The sequence below is a fragment of the Oncorhynchus gorbuscha genome, unplaced genomic scaffold, assembly GCF_021184085.1.
Source record: "Oncorhynchus gorbuscha isolate QuinsamMale2020 ecotype Even-year unplaced genomic scaffold, OgorEven_v1.0 Un_scaffold_1128, whole genome shotgun sequence".
Taxonomy (NCBI): domain Eukaryota; kingdom Metazoa; phylum Chordata; class Actinopteri; order Salmoniformes; family Salmonidae; genus Oncorhynchus; species Oncorhynchus gorbuscha.
In genome coordinates this window covers 167,501-190,000 of record NW_025746000.1, presented here as the reverse complement: position 1 = coordinate 190,000, position 22,500 = coordinate 167,501, and the positions used below count along the sequence as shown (strand labels likewise).

The following is a 22,500-nucleotide window of genomic DNA, read 5'->3' as shown; positions in this document are numbered from 1 at the left end:
AATTTGAATCTACATAACATGTCACATTTCCTGTTGCTGAGGGAATATTGTTGTGTTGTGAGAAACTGCTGCATCTGTTGTTACACAAGTGGATACCCTACGAAAATATATTCTTTCCCATAACGGGAGTTGAACCCGGGCGAAAACCAGGAATCCTAACCGCTAGACCATATGGGAAGACACATACTGAAAAATACACATCACAGACAAATCTTTAAATGTTGACATTATGCCTGTTGGATTTAAAAGTGACATCTTTTTTTCTCAGAGATGTTGGGGAATGTCCAGATGATTTCGGTCAATTCAATAAATTGATTTCAGTCAATTCAATAAAGTATTGAGCCAGTCAGGAGTTGAACCTAGAATTTCTGATCCGTAGTCAGACACTTTATCCATTGCGCCACTGACCACACATTTAAACTGAAGTCAGGTCACAGCTAGACCAGTGTACACAGTCATAGCGTCTGTCAATAACAAGGTTCCTTGGTTTTCTGTTTCAGATGCATATCTTCATTTGATCCTCCTGTTGTTGCATGAATTTTACTGTAGAGCAAGAAATGCAGCCATGAAGTGTATTCAACGTTTAAAAACTCTTGTATAATATAAATATACATGAAGTTTAACATTTCCTGTTGCTGAGGGAATACTGTTGTGTTGTGTGAAACCACTGCATATTTTGTTACACAACTGCTTACCTAACGACAAGATATTCTTTCCCATACCGGGAGTCGAACCCGGGCCACCAGAGTGAAAACCAGGAATCCTAACCGCTAGACCATATGGGAAGACACATACTTAAAATACACATCACAGACAAATCTTTAAATGTTGACATTATGCCTGTTGGATTTAAAAGCTACATCTTTTTTTCTCAGAGATGTTGGGGAATGTCCAGATGAAATCCGTCTAAAATGTGTTTGAAGTGACAACAGCCAGAAGCACTGAAAGGTATACAGTATCATTCCCAGCTTGATTTCAGTCAATTAAATAAAGTATTGAGGCAGCCAGGAGTTGAACCATGAATCTTCTGATCCGTAGTCAGACACGTTATCCATTGCTCCACTGGCCACACGTCTAAGCTGAAGTCAGGTCACAGCTAGACCAGTGTACACAGTCATAGCGTCTGTCAACAACAAGGTTCCTTGGTTTTCTGTTTCAGATGCATATCTTAATTTGATCCTCCTGTTGTTGCATGAATTTTACTGCAGAGCAAGAAATGCAGCCATGAAGTGTATTCAACGTTTAAAAAGCCATGTATAATTTGAATCTATATAACAAGTCACATTTCCTGTTGCTGAGGGAATATTGTTGTGTTGTGAGAAACTGCTGCATCTGTTGTTACACAAGTACGTACCTAACGACAATATATTCTTTCCCATACCGGGAATTGAAACCTGGCCACCTGGGTGAAAACCAGGAATCCTTACCGCTAGACCATATGGGAAGAAACATACTTAAAATACACATCACAGTCAAATCTTTAAATGTTGACATTATGCCTGTTTGATTTAAAAGCTACATCTTTTTTAATACAGTATCATTCCCTGCTTGATTTCAGTCAATTAAACAAAGTATTGAGCCAGCCAGGAGTCGAACCTAGAATCTTCTGATCCGTAGTCAGACACGTTATCCATTGCACCACTGGCCCCACGTCTTAGCTGAAGTCAGGTCACAGCTAGACAAGTGTACACAGTCATAGCGTCTCTCAACAACAAGGTTCCTTTTTTTCTGTTTCAGATGCATATCTTAATTTGATCCTCCTGTTGTTGCATGAATTTTACTGCAGAGCAAGAAATGCAGCCATGAAGTGTATTCAACGTTTAAAAATAATTGTATAATTCAAATCTACATGACATGTCACATTTCATGTTGCTGAGGGAATATTGTTGTGTTGTGAGAAACTGCTGCATCTGTTGTTACACAAGTGGGTACCTAATGACAAGATATCCTTTCCCATACAGGGAGTTGAACCCGGGCCACCTGGGTGAAAACCAGGAATCCTAACCGCTAGACCATATGGGAAGACACATACTTAAAATACACATCACAGACAAATCTTTAAATGTTGACATTATGCCTGTTGGATTCAAAAACTACATATTTTTTTCTCAGAGATGTTGGGGAATGTCCAGATGAAATCCATCTATAATGTGTTTGAAGTGAGAACAGCCAGAAGCACAGAAAGGTATACAGTATCATTTGATCCTCCTGTTGTTGCATGAATTTTACTGCAGAGCAAGAAATGCAGCCATGAAGTGTATTCAACGTTTAAAAAGCCTTATATAATTTGAATCTACATAACAAGTCACATTTCCTGTTGCTGAGGGAATATTGTTGTGTTGTGAGAAACTGCTGCATCTGTTGATACACAAGTGGGTACCTAACGAAAATATATTCTTTCCCATACCGGGAGTTGAACCCGGGCCAGCTGGGTGAAAACCAGGAATCCTAACCGCTAGACCATATGGGAAGACACATAGTTAATACACACATCACAGACAAATCTTTAGATGTTGACATCATGCCTGTTGGATTTAAAAGCTAAATATTTTGTTCTCAGAGATGTCGGGGAATGTCCAGATGAAATCCGTCTAAAATGTGTTTGAAGTAAGAACAGCCAGAAGCACTGAAAGGTTTACAGTATCATTCCCAGCTTGATTTCAGTCAATTAAGTAAACTATTGAGGCAGCCAGGAGTCAAACCTTGAATGTTCTTCTCTGTAATTAGACACATTATCCATTGCGCCACTGGCACCACGTCTAAGTTGAAGTCAGGTCACAGCTAGACCAGTTTACACAGTCATAGCGTCTGTCAAAAACAAGGTTCCTTGGTTTTCTGTTTCAGATGCATATCTTAATTTGATCCTCCTGTTGTTGCATGAATTTTACTGCAGAGCAAGAAATGCAGCCATGAAGTGTATTCAACGTTTAAAAACCCTTGTATAATTTGAATCTACATAACATGTCACATTTCCTGTTGCTGAGGGAATATTGTTGTGTTGTGAGAAACTGCTGCATCTGTTGTTACACAAGTGGATACCCTACGAAAATATATTCTTTCCCATAACGGGAGTTGAACCCGGGCGAAAACCAGGAATCCTAACCGCTAGACCATATGGGAAGACACATACTGAAAAATACACATCACAGACAAATCTTTAAATGTTGACATTATGCCTGTTGGATTTAAAAGTGACATCTTTTTTTCTCAGAGATGTTGGGGAATGTCCAGATGATTTCGGTCAATTCAATAAATTGATTTCGGTCAATTCAATAAAGTATTGAGCCAGTCAGGAGTTGAACCTAGAATCTTCTGATCCGTAGTCAGACACTTTATCCATTGCGCCACTGGCCACACATTTAAACTGAAGTCAGGTCACAGCTAGACCAGTGTACACAGTCATAGCGTCTGTCAATAACAAGGTTCCTTGGTTTTCTGTTTCAGATGCATATCTTCATTTGATCCTCCTGTTGTTGCATGAATTTTACTGCAGAGCAAGAAATGCAGCCATGAAGTGTATTCAACGTTTAAAAAGTATTGTATATACATAATAATAATATATGCCATTTAGCAGACACTTTTATACATAACATGTCACATTTCCTGTTGCTGAGGGAATATTGTTGTGTTGTGTGAAACTGCTGCATCTGTTATTACACAAGTGGGTACCTAACGATAAGATATCCTTTCCCATACCGGGAGTTGAACCCGGGCCACCTGGGTGAAAACCAGGAATCCTAACCGCTAGACCATATGGGAAGACAAATACTTGAAATACACATCACAGACAAATCTTTAAATGTTGACATCATGCCTGTTGGATTTAAAAGCGACATCTTTTTTCCTCAGAGATGTTGGGGAATGTCCAGATGAAATCCGTCTAAAATGTGTTTGAAGTGAGAACAGCCAAAAGCACTGAAAGGTATACAGTATCATTCCCAGCTTGATTTCAGTCAATTAAATAAATTATTGAGCCAGCCAGGAGTTGAACCTAGAATCTTCTGATCCGTAGTCAGACACATTATCCATTGCACCACTGGCACCACGTCTAAGCTGAAGTCAGGTCACAGCTAGACCAGTGTACACAGTCATGGCGTCTGTCAACAACAAGGTTCCTTGGTTTTCTGTTTCAGATGCATATCTTAATTTGATCCTCCTGTTGTTGCATGAATTTTACTGCAGAACAAGAAATGCAGCCATGAAGTGTATTCATCGTTTAAAAAGCCTTGTATAATTGGAATCTACATGACATGTCACATTTGCTGTTGCTGAGGGAATATGGTTTAGTTGTGTGAAAATGCTGCATCTGTTGGTACACAAGTGCGTACCAAACGAAAAGATATCCTTTCCCATACCGGGAGTTGAACCCGGGCCACCTGGGTGAAAACCAGGAATCCTAACCGCTAGACCATATGGGAAGACACATATGTATAATACACATCACAGACAAATCTTTAAATGTTGACATTATGCCTGTTTGATTTACAAGCTACATCTTTTTTTTGGGGAATGTCATACAGTATCATTCCCAGCTTGATTTCAGTCAATTAAATCAAGTATTGAGCCAGCCAGGAGTTGAACTTAGAATCTTCTGATCCGTAGTCAGACACGTTATCCATTGCACCACTGGCCCCACGTCTAAGCTGAAGTCAGGTCACAGCTAGACCAGTGTACACAGTCATAGCGTCTCTAAACAACAAGGTTCCTTGGTTTTCTGTTTCAGATGCATATCTTAATTTGATCCTCCTGTTGTTGCATGAATTTTACTGCAGAGCAAGAAATGCAGCCATGAAGTGTATTCATCGTTTAAAAAGCCTTGTATAATTTGAATCTACATGACATGTCACATTTGCTGTTGCTGAGGGAATACTGTTTTGTGAAACTGCTGAATCTGTTGTTACACAAGTGCGTACCTAACGATGAGTTATTCTTTCCCATACCGGGAGTTGAACCCGGGCCACCTGGGTGAAAACCAGGAATCCTAACCGCTAGACCATATGGGAAGACACGTACTTAAAATACACATCACAGACAAATCTTTAAATGTTGACATCATGCCTGTTGGATTTAAAAGCTACATCTTTTTTAATACAGTATCATTCCCTGCTTGATTTCAGTCAATTAAACAAAGTATTGAGCCAGCCAGGAGTCGAACCTAGAATCTTCTGATCCGTAGTCAGACACGTTATCCATTCAAATCAAATCAAATCAAATTTTATTTGTCACATACACATGGTTAGCAGATGTTAATGCGAGTGTAGCGAAATGCTTGTGCTTCTAGTTCCGACAATGCAGTGATAACCAACAAGTAATCTAACTAACAATTCCAAAACTACTGTCTTATACACAGTGTAAGGGGATAAGGAACATGTACATAAGGATATATGAATGAGTGATGGTACAGAGCAGCATACAGTAGATGGTATCGAGTACAGTATATACATATGAGATGAGTGTGTAGACAAAGTAAACAAAGTGGCATAGTTAAAGTGGCTAGTGATACATGTGTTACATAAGGATGCAGTCGATGATGTAGAGTACAGTATATACATATGCATATGAGATGAATAATGTAGGGTAAGTAACATTATATAAGGTAGCATTGTTTAAAGTGGCTAGTGATATATTTACATCATTTCCCATCAATTCCCATTATTAAAATGGCTGGAGTTGGGTCAGCGTCAATGACAGTGTGTTGGCAGCAGCCACTCAATGTTAGTGGTGGCTGTTTAACAGTCTGATGGCCTTGAGATAGAAGCTGTTTTTCAGTCTCTCGGTCCCAGCTTTGATGCACCTGTACTGACCTCGCCTTCTGGATGATAGCGGGGTGAACAGGCAGTGGTTCGGGTGGTTGATGTCCTTGATGATCTTTATGGCCTTCCTGTAACAACGGGTGGTGTAGGTGTCCTGGAGGGCAGGTAGTTTGCCCCGGTGATGCGTTGTGCAGTCCTCACTACCCTCTGGAGAGCCTTACGGTTGAGGGCGGAGAAGTTGCCGTACCAGGCGGTGATACAGCCCGCCAGGATGCTCTCGATTGTGCATCTGTAGAAGTTTGTGAGTGCTTTTGGTGACAAGCCGAATTTCTTCAGCCTCCTGAGGTTGAATAGGCGCTGCTGCGCCTTCTTCACGACGCTGTCAGTGTGAGTGGACCAATTCAGTTTGTCTGTGATGTGTATGCCGAGGAACTTAAAACTAGCTACCCTCTCCAGTACTGTTCCATCGATGTGGATAGGGGTGTTCCCTCTGCTGTTTCCTGAAGTCCACAATCATCTCCTTAGTTTTGTTGACGTTGAGTGTGAGGTTATTTTCCTGACACCACACTCCGAGGGCCCTCACCTCCTCCCTGTAGGCCGTCTCGTCGTTGTTGGTAATCAAGCCTACCACTGTTGTGTCGTCCGCAAACTTGATGATTGAGTTGGAGGCGTGCGTGGCCACGCAGTCGTGGGTGAACAGGGAGTACAGGAGAGGGCTCAGAACGCACCCTTGTGGGGCCCCCGTGTTCAGGATCAGCGGGGAGGAGATGTTGTTGCCTACCCTCACTGGCACCACGTCTAAGCTGAAGTCAGGTCACAGCTAGACAAATGTACACAGTCAAAAGCGTCTGTCAACAACAAGGTTCCTTGGTTTTCTGTTTCAGATGCATATCTTAATTTGATCCTCCTGTTGTTGCATGAATTTTACTGCAGAGCAAGAAATGCAGCCATGAAGTGTATTCAACGTTTAAAAAGCTTTGTATAATTTGAATCTACAGGAGTCAAACCTTGAATCTTCTGATCCGTAGTCAGACACGTTATCCATTGCGCCACTGGCCCCACATCTAAGCTGAAGTCAGGTCACAGCTAGACCAGTGTACACAGTCTGTCGACAACAAGGTTCCTTGGTTTTCTGTTTCAGATGCATATCTTAATTTGATCCTCCTGTTGTTGCATGAATTTTACTGCAGAGCAAGAAATGCAGCCATGAAGTGTATTCAACGTTTAAAAAGACTTATATAATTTGAATCTACATAACAAGTCACATTTCCTGTTGCTGAGGGAATATTGTTGTGTTTTGAGAAACTGCTGCATCTGTTGTTACACAAGTGGGTAACATAACAAAAATATATTCTTTCCCATACCGGGAGTTGAACCCGGGCCACCTGGGTGAAAACCAGGAATCCTAACCGCTAGACCATATGGGAAGACACATACTTAAAATACACATCACAGACACATCTTTAAATGTTGACATTATGCCTGTTGGATTCAAAAACCTCATCTTTTTTTCTCAGAGATGTTGGGGAATGTCCAGATGAAATCCATCTATAATGTGTTTGAAGTGAGAACAGCCAGAAGCACAGAAAGGTATACAGTATCATTTGATCCTCCTGTTGTTGCATGAATTTTACTGCAGAGCAAGAAATGCAGCCATGAAGTGTATTCAACGTTTAAAAAGCCTTATATAATTTGAATCTACATAACAAGTCACATTTCCTGTTGCTGAGGGAATATTGTTGTGTTGTGAGAAACTGCTGCATCTGTTGATACACAAGTGGGTACCTAACGAAAATATATTCTTTCCCATACCGGGAGTTGAACCCGGGCCAGCTGGGTGAAAACCAGGAATCCTAACCGCTAGACCATATGGGAAGACACATATTTAATACACACATCACAGACAAATCTTTAGATGTTGACATCATGCCTGTTGGATTTAAAAGCTAAATATTTTGTTCTCAGAGATGTCGGGGAATGTCCAGATGAAATCCGTCTAAAATGTGTTTGAAGTGAGAACAGCCAGAAGCACTGAAAGGTTTACAGTATCATTCCCAGCTTGATTTCAGTCAATTAAATAAACTATTGAGGCAGCCAGGAGTCAAACCTTGAATGTTCTTCTCTGTAATTAGACACATTATCCATTGCGCCACTGGCACCACGTCTAAGTTGAAGTCAGGTCACAGCTAGACCAGTTTACACAGTCATAGCGTCTGTCAAAAACAAGGTTCCTTGGTTTTCTGTTTCAGATGCATATCTTAATTTGATCCTCCTGTTGTTGCATGAATTTTACTGCAGAGCAAGAAATGCAGCCATGAAGTGTATTCAACGTTTAAAAACCCTTGTATAATTTGAATCTACATAACATGTCACATTTCCTGTTGCTGAGGGAATATTGTTGTGTTGTGAGAAACTGCTGCATCTGTTGTTACACAAGTGGATACCCTACGAAAATATATTCTTTCCCATAACGGGAGTTGAACCCGGGCGAAAACCAGGAATCCTAACCGCTAGACCATATGGGAAGACACATACTGAAAAATACACATCACAGACAAATCTTTAAATGTTGACATTATGCCTGTTGGATTTAAAAGTGACATCTTTTTTTCTCAGAGATGTTGGGGAATGTCCAGATGATTTCGGTCAATTCAATAAATTGATTTCGGTCAATTCAATAAAGTATTGAGCCAGTCAGGAGTTGAACCTAGAATTTCTGATCCGTAGTCAGACACTTTATCCATTGCGCCACTGACCACACATTTAAACTGAAGTCAGGTCACAGCTAGACCAGTGTACACAGTCATAGCGTCTGTCAATAACAAGGTTCCTTGGTTTTCTGTTTCAGATGCATATCTTCATTTGATCCTCCTGTTGTTGCATGAATTTTACTGTAGAGCAAGAAATGCAGCCATGAAGTGTATTCAACGTTTAAAAACTCTTGTATAATATAAATATACATGAAGTTTAACATTTCCTGTTGCTGAGGGAATACTGTTGTGTTGTGTGAAACCACTGCATATTTTGTTACACAACTGCTTACCTAACGACAAGATATTCTTTCCCATACCGGGAGTCGAACCCGGGCCACCAGAGTGAAAACCAGGAATCCTAACCGCTAGACCATATGGGAAGACACATACTTAAAATACACATCACAGACAAATCTTTAAATGTTGACATTATGCCTGTTGGATTTAAAAGCTACATCTTTTTTTCTCAGAGATGTTGGGGAATGTCCAGATGAAATCCGTCTAAAATGTGTTTGAAGTGACAACAGCCAGAAGCACTGAAAGGTATACAGTATCATTCCCAGCTTGATTTCAGTCAATTAAATAAAGTATTGAGGCAGCCAGGAGTTGAACCATGAATCTTCTGATCCGTAGTCAGACACGTTATCCATTGCTCCACTGGCCACACGTCTAAGCTGAAGTCAGGTCACAGCTAGACCAGTGTACACAGTCATAGCGTCTGTCAACAACAAGGTTCCTTGGTTTTCTGTTTCAGATGCATATCTTAATTTGATCCTCCTGTTGTTGCATGAATTTTACTGCAGAGCAAGAAATGCAGCCATGAAGTGTATTCAACGTTTAAAAAGCCATGTATAATTTGAATCTATATAACAAGTCACATTTCCTGTTGCTGAGGGAATATTGTTGTGTTGTGAGAAACTGCTGCATCTGTTGTTACACAAGTACGTACCTAACGACAATATATTCTTTCCCATACCGGGAATTGAAACCTGGCCACCTGGGTGAAAACCAGGAATCCTTACCGCTAGACCATATGGGAAGAAACATACTTAAAATACACATCACAGTCAAATCTTTAAATGTTGACATTATGCCTGTTTGATTTAAAAGCTACATCTTTTTTTAATACAGTATCATTCCCTGCTTGATTTCAGTCAATTAAACAAAGTATTGAGCCAGCCAGGAGTCGAACCTAGAATCTTCTGATCCGTAGTCAGACACGTTATCCATTGCACCACTGGCCCCACGTCTTAGCTGAAGTCAGGTCACAGCTAGACAAGTGTACACAGTCATAGCGTCTCTCAACAACAAGGTTCCTTTTTTTTCTGTTTCAGATGCATATCTTAATTTGATCCTCCTGTTGTTGCATGAATTTTACTGCAGAGCAAGAAATGCAGCCATGAAGTGTATTCAACGTTTAAAAATAATTGTATAATTCAAATCTACATGACATGTCACATTTCATGTTGCTGAGGGAATATTGTTGTGTTGTGAGAAACTGCTGCATCTGTTGTTACACAAGTGGGTACCTAATGACAAGATATCCTTTCCCATACAGGGAGTTGAACCCGGGCCACCTGGGTGAAAACCAGGAATCCTAACCGCTAGACCATATGGGAAGACACATACTTAAAATACACATCACAGACAAATCTTTAAATGTTGACATTATGCCTGTTGGATTCAAAAACTACATATTTTTTTCTCAGAGATGTTGGGGAATGTCCAGATGAAATCCATCTATAATGTGTTTGAAGTGAGAACAGCCAGAAGCACAGAAAGGTATACAGTATCATTTGATCCTCCTGTTGTTGCATGAATTTTACTGCAGAGCAAGAAATGCAGCCATGAAGTGTATTCAACGTTTAAAAAGCCTTATATAATTTGAATCTACATAACAAGTCACATTTCCTGTTGCTGAGGGAATATTGTTGTGTTGTGAGAAACTGCTGCATCTGTTGATACACAAGTGGGTACCTAACGAAAATATATTCTTTCCCATACCGGGAGTTGAACCCGGGCCAGCTGGGTGAAAACCAGGAATCCTAACCGCTAGACCATATGGGAAGACACATAGTTAATACACACATCACAGACAAATCTTTAGATGTTGACATCATGCCTGTTGGATTTAAAAGCTAAATATTTTGTTCTCAGAGATGTCGGGGAATGTCCAGATGAAATCCGTCTAAAATGTGTTTGAAGTAAGAACAGCCAGAAGCACTGAAAGGTTTACAGTATCATTCCCAGCTTGATTTCAGTCAATTAAGTAAACTATTGAGGCAGCCAGGAGTCAAACCTTGAATGTTCTTCTCTGTAATTAGACACATTATCCATTGCGCCACTGGCACCACGTCTAAGTTGAAGTCAGGTCACAGCTAGACCAGTTTACACAGTCATAGCGTCTGTCAAAAACAAGGTTCCTTGGTTTTCTGTTTCAGATGCATATCTTAATTTGATCCTCCTGTTGTTGCATGAATTTTACTGCAGAGCAAGAAATGCAGCCATGAAGTGTATTCAACGTTTAAAAACCCTTGTATAATTTGAATCTACATAACATGTCACATTTCCTGTTGCTGAGGGAATATTGTTGTGTTGTGAGAAACTGCTGCATCTGTTGTTACACAAGTGGATACCCTACGAAAATATATTCTTTCCCATAACGGGAGTTGAACCCGGGCGAAAACCAGGAATCCTAACCGCTAGACCATATGGGAAGACACATACTGAAAAATACACATCACAGACAAATCTTTAAATGTTGACATTATGCCTGTTGGATTTAAAAGTGACATCTTTTTTTTCTCAGAGATGTTGGGGAATGTCCAGATGATTTCGGTCAATTCAATAAATTGATTTCGGTCAATTCAATAAAGTATTGAGCCAGTCAGGAGTTGAACCTAGAATCTTCTGATCCGTAGTCAGACACTTTATCCATTGCGCCACTGGCCACACATTTAAACTGAAGTCAGGTCACAGCTAGACCAGTGTACACAGTCATAGCGTCTGTCAATAACAAGGTTCCTTGGTTTTCTGTTTCAGATGCATATCTTCATTTGATCCTCCTGTTGTTGCATGAATTTTACTGCAGAGCAAGAAATGCAGCCATGAAGTGTATTCAACGTTTAAAAAGTATTGTATATACATAATAATAATATATGCCATTTAGCAGACACTTTTATACATAACATGTCACATTTCCTGTTGCTGAGGGAATATTGTTGTGTTGTGTGAAACTGCTGCATCTGTTATTACACAAGTGGGTACCTAACGATAAGATATCCTTTCCCATACCGGGAGTTGAACCCGGGCCACCTGGGTGAAAACCAGGAATCCTAACCGCTAGACCATATGGGAAGACAAATACTTGAAATACACATCACAGACAAATCTTTAAATGTTGACATCATGCCTGTTGGATTTAAAAGCGACATCTTTTTTCCTCAGAGATGTTGGGGAATGTCCAGATGAAATCCGTCTAAAATGTGTTTGAAGTGAGAACAGCCAAAAGCACTGAAAGGTATACAGTATCATTCCCAGCTTGATTTCAGTCAATTAAATAAATTATTGAGCCAGCCAGGAGTTGAACCTAGAATCTTCTGATCCGTAGTCAGACACATTATCCATTGCACCACTGGCACCACGTCTAAGCTGAAGTCAGGTCACAGCTAGACCAGTGTACACAGTCATGGCGTCTGTCAACAACAAGGTTCCTTGGTTTTCTGTTTCAGATGCATATCTTAATTTGATCCTCCTGTTGTTGCATGAATTTTACTGCAGAACAAGAAATGCAGCCATGAAGTGTATTCATCGTTTAAAAAGCCTTGTATAATTGGAATCTACATGACATGTCACATTTGCTGTTGCTGAGGGAATATGGTTTAGTTGTGTGAAAATGCTGCATCTGTTGGTACACAAGTGCGTACCAAACGAAAAGATATCCTTTCCCATACCGGGAGTTGAACCCGGGCCACCTGGGTGAAAACCAGGAATCCTAACCGCTAGACCATATGGGAAGACACATATGTATAATACACATCACAGACAAATCTTTAAATGTTGACATTATGCCTGTTTGATTTACAAGCTACATCTTTTTTTCATACAGTATCATTCCCAGCTTGATTTCAGTCAATTAAATCAAGTATTGAGCCAGCCAGGAGTTGAACTTAGAATCTTCTGATCCGTAGTCAGACACGTTATCCATTGCACCACTGGCCCCACGTCTAAGCTGAAGTCAGGTCACAGCTAGACCAGTGTACACAGTCATAGCGTCTCTAAACAACAAGGTTCCTTGGTTTTCTGTTTCAGATGCATATCTTAATTTGATCCTCCTGTTGTTGCATGAATTTTACTGCAGAGCAAGAAATGCAGCCATGAAGTGTATTCATCGTTTAAAAAGCCTTGTATAATTTGAATCTACATGACATGTCACATTTGCTGTTGCTGAGGGAATACTGTTTTGTGAAACTGCTGAATCTGTTGTTACACAAGTGCGTACCTAACGATGAGTTATTCTTTCCCATACCGGGAGTTGAACCCGGGCCACCTGGGTGAAAACCAGGAATCCTAACCGCTAGACCATATGGGAAGACACGTACTTAAAATACACATCACAGACAAATCTTTAAATGTTGACATCATGCCTGTTGGATTTAAAAGCTACATCTTTTTTTAATACAGTATCATTCCCTGCTTGATTTCAGTCAATTAAACAAAGTATTGAGCCAGCCAGGAGTCGAACCTAGAATCTTCTGATCCGTAGTCAGACACGTTATCCATTCAAATCAAATCAAATCAAATTTTATTTGTCACATACACATGGTTAGCAGATGTTAATGCGAGTGTAGCGAAATGCTTGTGCTTCTAGTTCCGACAATGCAGTGATAACCAACAAGTAATCTAACTAACAATTCCAAAACTACTGTCTTATACACAGTGTAAGGGGATAAGGAACATGTACATAAGGATATATGAATGAGTGATGGTACAGAGCAGCATACAGTAGATGGTATCGAGTACAGTATATACATATGAGATGAGTGTGTAGACAAAGTAAACAAAGTGGCATAGTTAAAGTGGCTAGTGATACATGTGTTACATAAGGATGCAGTCGATGATGTAGAGTACAGTATATACATATGCATATGAGATGAATAATGTAGGGTAAGTAACATTATATAAGGTAGCATTGTTTAAAGTGGCTAGTGATATATTTACATCATTTCCCATCAATTCCCATTATTAAAATGGCTGGAGTTGGGTCAGCGTCAATGACAGTGTGTTGGCAGCAGCCACTCAATGTTAGTGGTGGCTGTTTAACAGTCTGATGGCCTTGAGATAGAAGCTGTTTTTCAGTCTCTCGGTCCCAGCTTTGATGCACCTGTACTGACCTCGCCTTCTGGATGATAGCGGGGTGAACAGGCAGTGGTTCGGGTGGTTGATGTCCTTGATGATCTTTATGGCCTTCCTGTAACAACGGGTGGTGTAGGTGTCCTGGAGGGCAGGTAGTTTGCCCCCGGTGATGCGTTGTGCAGTCCTCACTACCCTCTGGAGAGCCTTACGGTTGAGGGCGGAGAAGTTGCCGTACCAGGCGGTGATACAGCCCGCCAGGATGCTCTCGATTGTGCATCTGTAGAAGTTTGTGAGTGCTTTTGGTGACAAGCCGAATTTCTTCAGCCTCCTGAGGTTGAATAGGCGCTGCTGCGCCTTCTTCACGACGCTGTCAGTGTGAGTGGACCAATTCAGTTTGTCTGTGATGTGTATGCCGAGGAACTTAAAACTAGCTACCCTCTCCAGTACTGTTCCATCGATGTGGATAGGGGGGTGTTCCCTCTGCTGTTTCCTGAAGTCCACAATCATCTCCTTAGTTTTGTTGACGTTGAGTGTGAGGTTATTTTCCTGACACCACACTCCGAGGGCCCTCACCTCCTCCCTGTAGGCCGTCTCGTCGTTGTTGGTAATCAAGCCTACCACTGTTGTGTCGTCCGCAAACTTGATGATTGAGTTGGAGGCGTGCGTGGCCACGCAGTCGTGGGTGAACAGGGAGTACAGGAGAGGGCTCAGAACGCACCCTTGTGGGGCCCCCGTGTTCAGGATCAGCGGGGAGGAGATGTTGTTGCCTACCCTCACTGGCACCACGTCTAAGCTGAAGTCAGGTCACAGCTAGACAAATGTACACAGTCAAAAGCGTCTGTCAACAACAAGGTTCCTTGGTTTTCTGTTTCAGATGCATATCTTAATTTGATCCTCCTGTTGTTGCATGAATTTTACTGCAGAGCAAGAAATGCAGCCATGAAGTGTATTCAACGTTTAAAAAGCTTTGTATAATTTGAATCTACAGGAGTCAAACCTTGAATCTTCTGATCCGTAGTCAGACACGTTATCCATTGCGCCACTGGCCCCACATCTAAGCTGAAGTCAGGTCACAGCTAGACCAGTGTACACAGTCTGTCGACAACAAGGTTCCTTGGTTTTCTGTTTCAGATGCATATCTTAATTTGATCCTCCTGTTGTTGCATGAATTTTACTGCAGAGCAAGAAATGCAGCCATGAAGTGTATTCAACGTTTAAAAAGACTTATATAATTTGAATCTACATAACAAGTCACATTTCCTGTTGCTGAGGGAATATTGTTGTGTTTTGAGAAACTGCTGCATCTGTTGTTACACAAGTGGGTAACATAACAAAAATATATTCTTTCCCATACCGGGAGTTGAACCCGGGCCACCTGGGTGAAAACCAGGAATCCTAACCGCTAGACCATATGGGAAGACACATACTTAAAATACACATCACAGACACATCTTTAAATGTTGACATTATGCCTGTTGGATTCAAAAACTACATCTTTTTTCTCAGAGATGTTGGGGAATGTCCAGATGAAATCCATCTATAATGTGTTTGAAGTGAGAACAGCCAGAAGCACAGAAAGGTATACAGTATCATTCCCAGCTTGATTTCAGTCAATTAAATAAAGTATTGAACCAGCCAGGAGTCAAACCTAGAATCTTCTGATCCGTAGTCAGACACGTTATCCATTTCACCACTGGCCACACGTCTAAGCTGAAGTCAGGTCACAGCTAGAACAGTGTACACAGTCATGGCGTCTGTCAACAAAAAGGTTCCTTGGTTTTCTGTTTCAGATGCATATCTTAATTTGATCCTCCTGTTGTTGCATGAATTTTACTGCAGAGCAAGAAATGCAGCCATGAAGTGTATTCAACGTTTAAAAAGCTTTGTATAATTTGAATCTACATAACAAGTCACATTTCCTGTTGCTGAGGGAATATTGTTGTGTTGTGAGAAACTGCTGCATCTGTTGTTACACAAGTGGGTACCTAACGAAAATATATTCTTTCCCATACCGGGAGTTGAACCCGGGCCACCTGGGTGAAAACCAGGAATCCTAACCGCTAGACCATATGGGAAAACACATACTTAAAATACACATCACAGACAAATCTTTAAATGTTGACATCATGCCTGTTGGATTTAAAAGCCACATCTTTTTTTTCATTCCCTTGATTTCTCAGAGATGTTGGGGAATGTCCAGATGAAATCCATCTAAAGTGTGTTTGAAGTGAGAACAGCCAGAAGCACTGAAAGGTATACAGTATCATTCCCAGCTTGATTTCAGTCAATTAAATAAAGTATTGAGCCAGCCAGGAGTCGAACCTAGAATCTTCTGATCCGTAGTCAGACACGTTATCCATTGCACCACTGGCCCCACGTCTAAGCTGAAGTAAGGTCACAGCTAGACCAGTGTAGACAGTCATAGCGTCTGTCAACAACAAGGTTCCTTGGTTTTTTCTGTTTCAGATGCATATCTTAATTTGATCCTCCTGTTGTTGCATGAATTTTACTGCAGAGCAAGAAATGCAGCCATGAAGTGTATTCAACGTTTAAAAATAATTGTATAATTCAAATCTACATGACATGTCACATTTCATGTTGCTGAGGGAATATTGTTGTGTTGTGAGAAACTGCTGCATCTGTTGTTACACAAGTGGGTACCTAATGACAAGATATCCTTTCCCATACAGGGAGTTGAACCCGGCCACCTGGGTGAAAACCAGGAATCCTAACCGCTAGACCATATGGGAAGACACATACTTAAAATACACATCACAGACAAATCTTTAAATGTTGACATTATGCCTGTTGGATTTAAAAACTACATATTTTTTTCTCAGAGATGTTGGGGAATGTCCAGATGAAATCCATCTATAATGTGTTTGAAGTGAGAACAGCCAGAAGCACAGAAAGGTATACAGTATCATTTGATCCTCCTGTTGTTGCATGAATTTTACTGCAGAGCAAGAAATGCAGCCATGAAGTGTATTCAACGTTTAAAAAGCCTTATATAATTTGAATCTACATAACAAGTCACATTTCCTGTTGCTGAGGGAATATTGTTGTGTTGTGAGAAACTGCTGCATCTGTTGATACACAAGTGGGTACCTAACGAAAATATATTCTTTCCCATACCGGGAGTTGAACCCGGGCCAGCTGGGTGAAAACCAGGAATCCTAACCGCTAGACCATATGGGAAGACAAATACTTGAAATACACATCACAGACAAATCTTTAAATGTTGACATCATGCCTGTTGGATTTAAAAGCGACATCTTTTTTCCTCAGAGATGTTGGGGAATGTCCAGATGAAATCCGTCTAAAATGTGTTTGAAGTGAGAACAGCCAAAAGCACTGAAAGGTATACAGTATCATTCCCAGCTTGATTTCAGTCAATTAAATAAATTATTGAGCCAGCCAGGAGTTGAACCTAGAATCTTCTGATCCGTAGTCAGACACATTATCCATTGCACTACTGGCACCACGTCTAAGCTGAAGTCAGGTCACAGCTAGACCAGTGTACACAGTCATGGCGTCTGTCAACAACAAGGTTCCTTGGTTTTCTGTTTCAGATGCATATCTTAATTTGATCCTCCTGTTGTTGCATGAATTTTACTGCAGAACAAGAAATGCAGCCATGAAGTGTATTCATCGTTTAAAAAGCCTTGTATAATTGGAATCTACATGACATGTCACATTTGCTGTTGCTGAGGGAATATGGTTTAGTTGTGTGAAAATGCTGCATCTGTTGGTACACAAGTGCGTACCAAACGAAAAGATATCCTTTCCCATACCGGGAGTTGAACCCGGGCCACCTGGGTGAAAACCAGGAATCCTAACCGCTAGACCATATGGGAAGACACATATGTATAATACACATCACAGACAAATCTTTAAATGTTGACATTATGCCTGTTTGATTTACAAGCTACATCTTTTTTCATACAGTATCATTCCCAGCTTGATTTCAGTCAATTAAATCAAGTATTGAGCCAGCCAGGAGTTGAACTTAGAATCTTCTGATCCGTAGTCAGACACGTTATCCATTGCACCACTGGCCCCACGTCTAAGCTGAAGTCAGGTCACAGCTAGACCAGTGTACACAGTCATAGCGTCTCTAAACAACAAGGTTCCTTGGTTTTCTGTTTCAGATGCATATCTTAATTTGATCCTCCTGTTGTTGCATGAATTTTACTGCAGAGCAAGAAATGCAGCCATGAAGTGTATTCATCGTTTAAAAAGCCTTGTATAATTTGAATCTACATGACATGTCACATTTGCTGTTGCTGAGGGAATACTGTTTTGTGAAACTGCTGAATCTGTTGTTACACAAGTGCGTACCTAACGATGAGTTATTCTTTCCCATACCGGGAGTTGAACCCGGGCCACCTGGGTGAAAACCAGGAATCCTAACCGCTAGACCATATGGGAAGACACGTACTTAAAATACACATCACAGACAAATCTTTAAATGTTGACATCATGCCTGTTGGATTTAAAAGCTACATCTTTTTTAATACAGTATCATTCCCTGCTTGATTTCAGTCAATTAAACAAAGTATTGAGCCAGCCAGGAGTCGAACCTAGAATCTTCTGATCCGTAGTCAGACACGTTATCCATTCAAATCAAATCAAATCAAATTTTATTTGTCACATACACATGGTTAGCAGATGTTAATGCGAGTGTAGCGAAATGCTTGTGCTTCTAGTTCCGACAATGCAGTGATAACCAACAAGTAATCTAACTAACAATTCCAAAACTACTGTCTTATACACAGTGTAAGGGGATAAGGAACATGTACATAAGGATATATGAATGAGTGATGGTACAGAGCAGCATACAGTAGATGGTATCGAGTACAGTATATACATATGAGATGAGTGTGTAGACAAAGTAAACAAAGTGGCATAGTTAAAGTGGCTAGTGATACATGTGTTACATAAGGATGCAGTCGATGATGTAGAGTACAGTATATACATATGCATATGAGATGAATAATGTAGGGTAAGTAACATTATATAAGGTAGCATTGTTTAAAGTGGCTAGTGATATATTTACATCATTTCCCATCAATTCCCATTATTAAAATGGCTGGAGTTGGGTCAGCGTCAATGACAGTGTGTTGGCAGCAGCCACTCAATGTTAGTGGTGGCTGTTTAACAGTCTGATGGCCTTGAGATAGAAGCTGTTTTTCAGTCTCTCGGTCCCAGCTTTGATGCACCTGTACTGACCTCGCCTTCTGGATGATAGCGGGGTGAACAGGCAGTGGTTCGGGTGGTTGATGTCCTTGATGATCTTTATGGCCTTCCTGTAACAACGGGTGGTGTAGGTGTCCTGGAGGGCAGGTAGTTTGCCCCGGTGATGCGTTGTGCAGTCCTCACTACCCTCTGGAGAGCCTTACGGTTGAGGGCGGAGAAGTTGCCGTACCAGGCGGTGATACAGCCCGCCAGGATGCTCTCGATTGTGCATCTGTAGAAGTTTGTGAGTGCTTTTGGTGACAAGCCGAATTTCTTCAGCCTCCTGAGGTTGAATAGGCGCTGCTGCGCCTTCTTCACGACGCTGTCAGTGTGAGTGGACCAATTCAGTTTGTCTGTGATGTGTATGCCGAGGAACTTAAAACTAGCTACCCTCTCCAGTACTGTTCCATCGATGTGGATAGGGGGGTGTTCCCTCTGCTGTTTCCTGAAGTCCACAATCATCTCCTTAGTTTTGTTGACGTTGAGTGTGAGGTTATTTTCCTGACACCACACTCCGAGGGCCCTCACCTCCTCCCTGTAGGCCGTCTCGTCGTTGTTGGTAATCAAGCCTACCACTGTTGTGTCGTCCGCAAACTTGATGATTGAGTTGGAGGCGTGCGTGGCCACGCAGTCGTGGGTGAACAGGGAGTACAGGAGAGGGCTCAGAACGCACCCTTGTGGGGCCCCCGTGTTCAGGATCAGCGGGGAGGAGATGTTGTTGCCTACCCTCACTGGCACCACGTCTAAGCTGAAGTCAGGTCACAGCTAGACAAATGTACACAGTCAAAAGCGTCTGTCAACAACAAGGTTCCTTGGTTTTCTGTTTCAGATGCATATCTTAATTTGATCCTCCTGTTGTTGCATGAATTTTACTGCAGAGCAAGAAATGCAGCCATGAAGTGTATTCAACGTTTAAAAAGCTTTGTATAATTTGAATCTACAGGAGTCAAACCTTGAATCTTCTGATCCGTAGTCAGACACGTTATCCATTGCGCCACTGGCCCCACATCTAAGCTGAAGTCAGGTCACAGCTAGACCAGTGTACACAGTCTGTCGACAACAAGGTTCCTTGGTTTTCTGTTTCAGATGCATATCTTAATTTGATCCTTCTGTTGTTGCATGAATTTTACTGCAGAGCAAGAAATGCAGCCAAGAAGTGTATTCAACGTTTAAAAAGACTTATATAATTTGAATCTACATAACAAGTCACATTTCCTGTTGCTGAGGGAATATTGTTGTGTTTTGAGAAACTGCTGCATCTGTTGTTACACAAGTGGGTAACATAACAAAAATATATTCTTTCCCATACCGGGAGTTGAACCCGGGCCACCTGGGTGAAAACCAGGAATCCTAACCGCTAGACCATATGGGAAGACACATACTTAAAATACACATCACAGACACATCTTTAAATGTTGACATTATGCCTGTTGGATTCAAAAACTACATCTTTTTTCTCAGAGATGTTGGGGAATGTCCAGATGAAATCCATCTATAATGTGTTTGAAGTGAGAACAGCCAGAAGCACAGAAAGGTATACAGTATCATTCCCAGCTTGATTTCAGTCAATTAAATAAAGTATTGAACCAGCCAGGAGTCAAACCTAGAATCTTCTGATCCGTAGTCAGACACGTTATCCATTTCACCACTGGCCACACGTCTAAGCTGAAGTCAGGTCACAGCTAGAACAGTGTACACAGTCATGGCGTCTGTCAACAAAAAGGTTCCTTGGTTTTCTGTTTCAGATGCATATCTTAATTTGATCCTCCTGTTGTTGCATGAATTTTACTGCAGAGCAAGAAATGCAGCCATGAAGTGTATTCAACGTTTAAAAAGCTTTGTATAATTTGAATCTACATAACAAGTCACATTTCCTGTTGCTGAGGGAATATTGTTGTGTTGTGAGAAACTGCTGCATCTGTTGTTACACAAGTGGGTACCTAACGAAAATATATTCTTTCCCATACCGGGAGTTGAACCCGGGCCACCTGGGTGAAAACCAGGAATCCTAACCGCTAGACCATATGGGAAAACACATACTTAAAATACACATCACAGACAAATCTTTAAATGTTGACATCATGCCTGTTGGATTTAAAAGCCACATCTTTTTTTTTTCTCAGAGATGTTGGGGAATGTCCAGATGAAATCCATCTAAAGTGTGTTTGAAGTGAGAACAGCCAGAAGCACTGAAAGGTATACAGTATCATTCCCAGCTTGATTTCAGTCAATTAAATAAAGTATTGAGCCAGCCAGGAGTCGAACCTAGAATCTTCTGATCCGTAGTCAGACACGTTATGCATTGCACCACTGGCCCCACGTCTAAGCTGAAGTAAGGTCACAGCTAGACCAGTGTAGACAGTCATAGCGTCTGTCAACAACAAGGTTCCTTGGTTTTCTGTTTCAGATGCATATCTTAATTTGATCCTCCTGTTGTTGCATGAATTTTACTGCAGAGCAAGAAATGCAGCCATGAAGTGTATTCAACGTTTAAAAAGCTTTGTATATACATAATAATATATGCCATTTAGCAGACGCTTTTATACATAACATGTCCTGTTGCTGAGGGAATATTGTTGTGTTGTGTGAAACTGCTGCATCTGTTATTACACAAGTGGGTACCTAACGATAAGATGATCTTTACCATACTGGGAGTTGAACCCAGGCCACCTGTGTGAAAACCTGGAATCCTAACCGCTAGACCATATGGGAAGACACATACTTAAAAATTCACATCACAGACAAATCTTTAAATGTTGACATTATGCCTGTTGGATTTAAAAGCTACATATTTTTTTCTCAGAGATGTTGGGGAATGTCCAGATGAAATCCGTCTAAAATGTGTTTGAAGTGAGAACAGCCAGAAGCACTGAAAGGTATACAGTATCATTCCCAGCTTGATTTCAGTCAATTAAACAAAGTATTGAGCCAGCCAGGAGTCGAACCTAGAATCTTCTGATCCATAGTCAGACACGTTATCCATTGCACCACTGGCCCCACATCTAACCTGAAGTCAGGTCACAGCTAGACCAGTGTACACAGTCATAGCGTCTGTCAACAACAAGTTTCCTTGGTTTTCTGTTTAAGATGCATATCTTAATTTGATCCTCCTGTTGTTGCATGAATTTTACTGCAGAGCAAGAAATGCAGCCATGAAGTGTATTCAACGTTTAAAAATAATTGTATAATTTGAATCTACATAACATGTCACATTTCCTGTTGCTGAGGGAATATTGTTGTGTTGTGAGAAACTGCTGCATCTGTTGTTACACAAGTGGATACCCTACGAAAATATATTCTTTCCAATACCGGGAGTTGAACCCAGGCCACCTGGGTGAAAACCAGGAATCCTAACCGCTAGACCATATGGGAAGACACATACTTAAAATACACATCACAGA

General features: G+C 41.0%; 14 non-coding genes across 14 annotated transcripts; all 14 read right to left on the bottom strand.

The window, feature by feature from the left end:
- Positions 1–3,687: 3,687 nt before the first annotated feature.
- Positions 3,688–3,759, bottom strand: trnae-uuc. Its single transcript has one exon. It is a non-coding gene; the product is annotated as a tRNA-Glu (tRNA).
- Positions 3,760–4,346: 587 nt separating this feature from the next.
- trnae-uuc lies at positions 4,347–4,418 on the bottom strand. Its single transcript has one exon. It is a non-coding gene; the product is annotated as a tRNA-Glu (tRNA).
- Positions 4,419–4,931: 513 nt separating this feature from the next.
- On the bottom strand, positions 4,932–5,003 carry trnae-uuc. Its single transcript has one exon. It is a non-coding gene; the product is annotated as a tRNA-Glu (tRNA).
- Positions 5,004–7,108: 2,105 nt separating this feature from the next.
- trnae-uuc lies at positions 7,109–7,180 on the bottom strand. Its single transcript has one exon. It is a non-coding gene; the product is annotated as a tRNA-Glu (tRNA).
- Positions 7,181–11,791: 4,611 nt separating this feature from the next.
- trnae-uuc lies at positions 11,792–11,863 on the bottom strand. Its single transcript has one exon. It is a non-coding gene; the product is annotated as a tRNA-Glu (tRNA).
- Positions 11,864–12,450: 587 nt separating this feature from the next.
- Positions 12,451–12,522, bottom strand: trnae-uuc. The gene has a single exon. It is a non-coding gene; the product is annotated as a tRNA-Glu (tRNA).
- Positions 12,523–13,025: 503 nt separating this feature from the next.
- Positions 13,026–13,097, bottom strand: trnae-uuc. Its single transcript has one exon. It is a non-coding gene; the product is annotated as a tRNA-Glu (tRNA).
- Positions 13,098–15,206: 2,109 nt separating this feature from the next.
- trnae-uuc lies at positions 15,207–15,278 on the bottom strand. Its single transcript has one exon. It is a non-coding gene; the product is annotated as a tRNA-Glu (tRNA).
- A 586-nt stretch (positions 15,279–15,864) lies between these two features.
- Positions 15,865–15,936, bottom strand: trnae-uuc. Its single transcript has one exon. It is a non-coding gene; the product is annotated as a tRNA-Glu (tRNA).
- A 1,710-nt stretch (positions 15,937–17,646) lies between these two features.
- Positions 17,647–17,718, bottom strand: trnae-uuc. The gene has a single exon. It is a non-coding gene; the product is annotated as a tRNA-Glu (tRNA).
- A 502-nt stretch (positions 17,719–18,220) lies between these two features.
- Positions 18,221–18,292, bottom strand: trnae-uuc. The gene has a single exon. It is a non-coding gene; the product is annotated as a tRNA-Glu (tRNA).
- Positions 18,293–20,399: 2,107 nt separating this feature from the next.
- On the bottom strand, positions 20,400–20,471 carry trnae-uuc. The gene has a single exon. It is a non-coding gene; the product is annotated as a tRNA-Glu (tRNA).
- Positions 20,472–21,057: 586 nt separating this feature from the next.
- Positions 21,058–21,129, bottom strand: trnae-uuc. The gene has a single exon. It is a non-coding gene; the product is annotated as a tRNA-Glu (tRNA).
- Positions 21,130–22,023: 894 nt separating this feature from the next.
- On the bottom strand, positions 22,024–22,096 carry trnah-aug. Its single transcript has one exon. It is a non-coding gene; the product is annotated as a tRNA-His (tRNA).
- Positions 22,097–22,500: the final 404 nt, after the last annotated feature.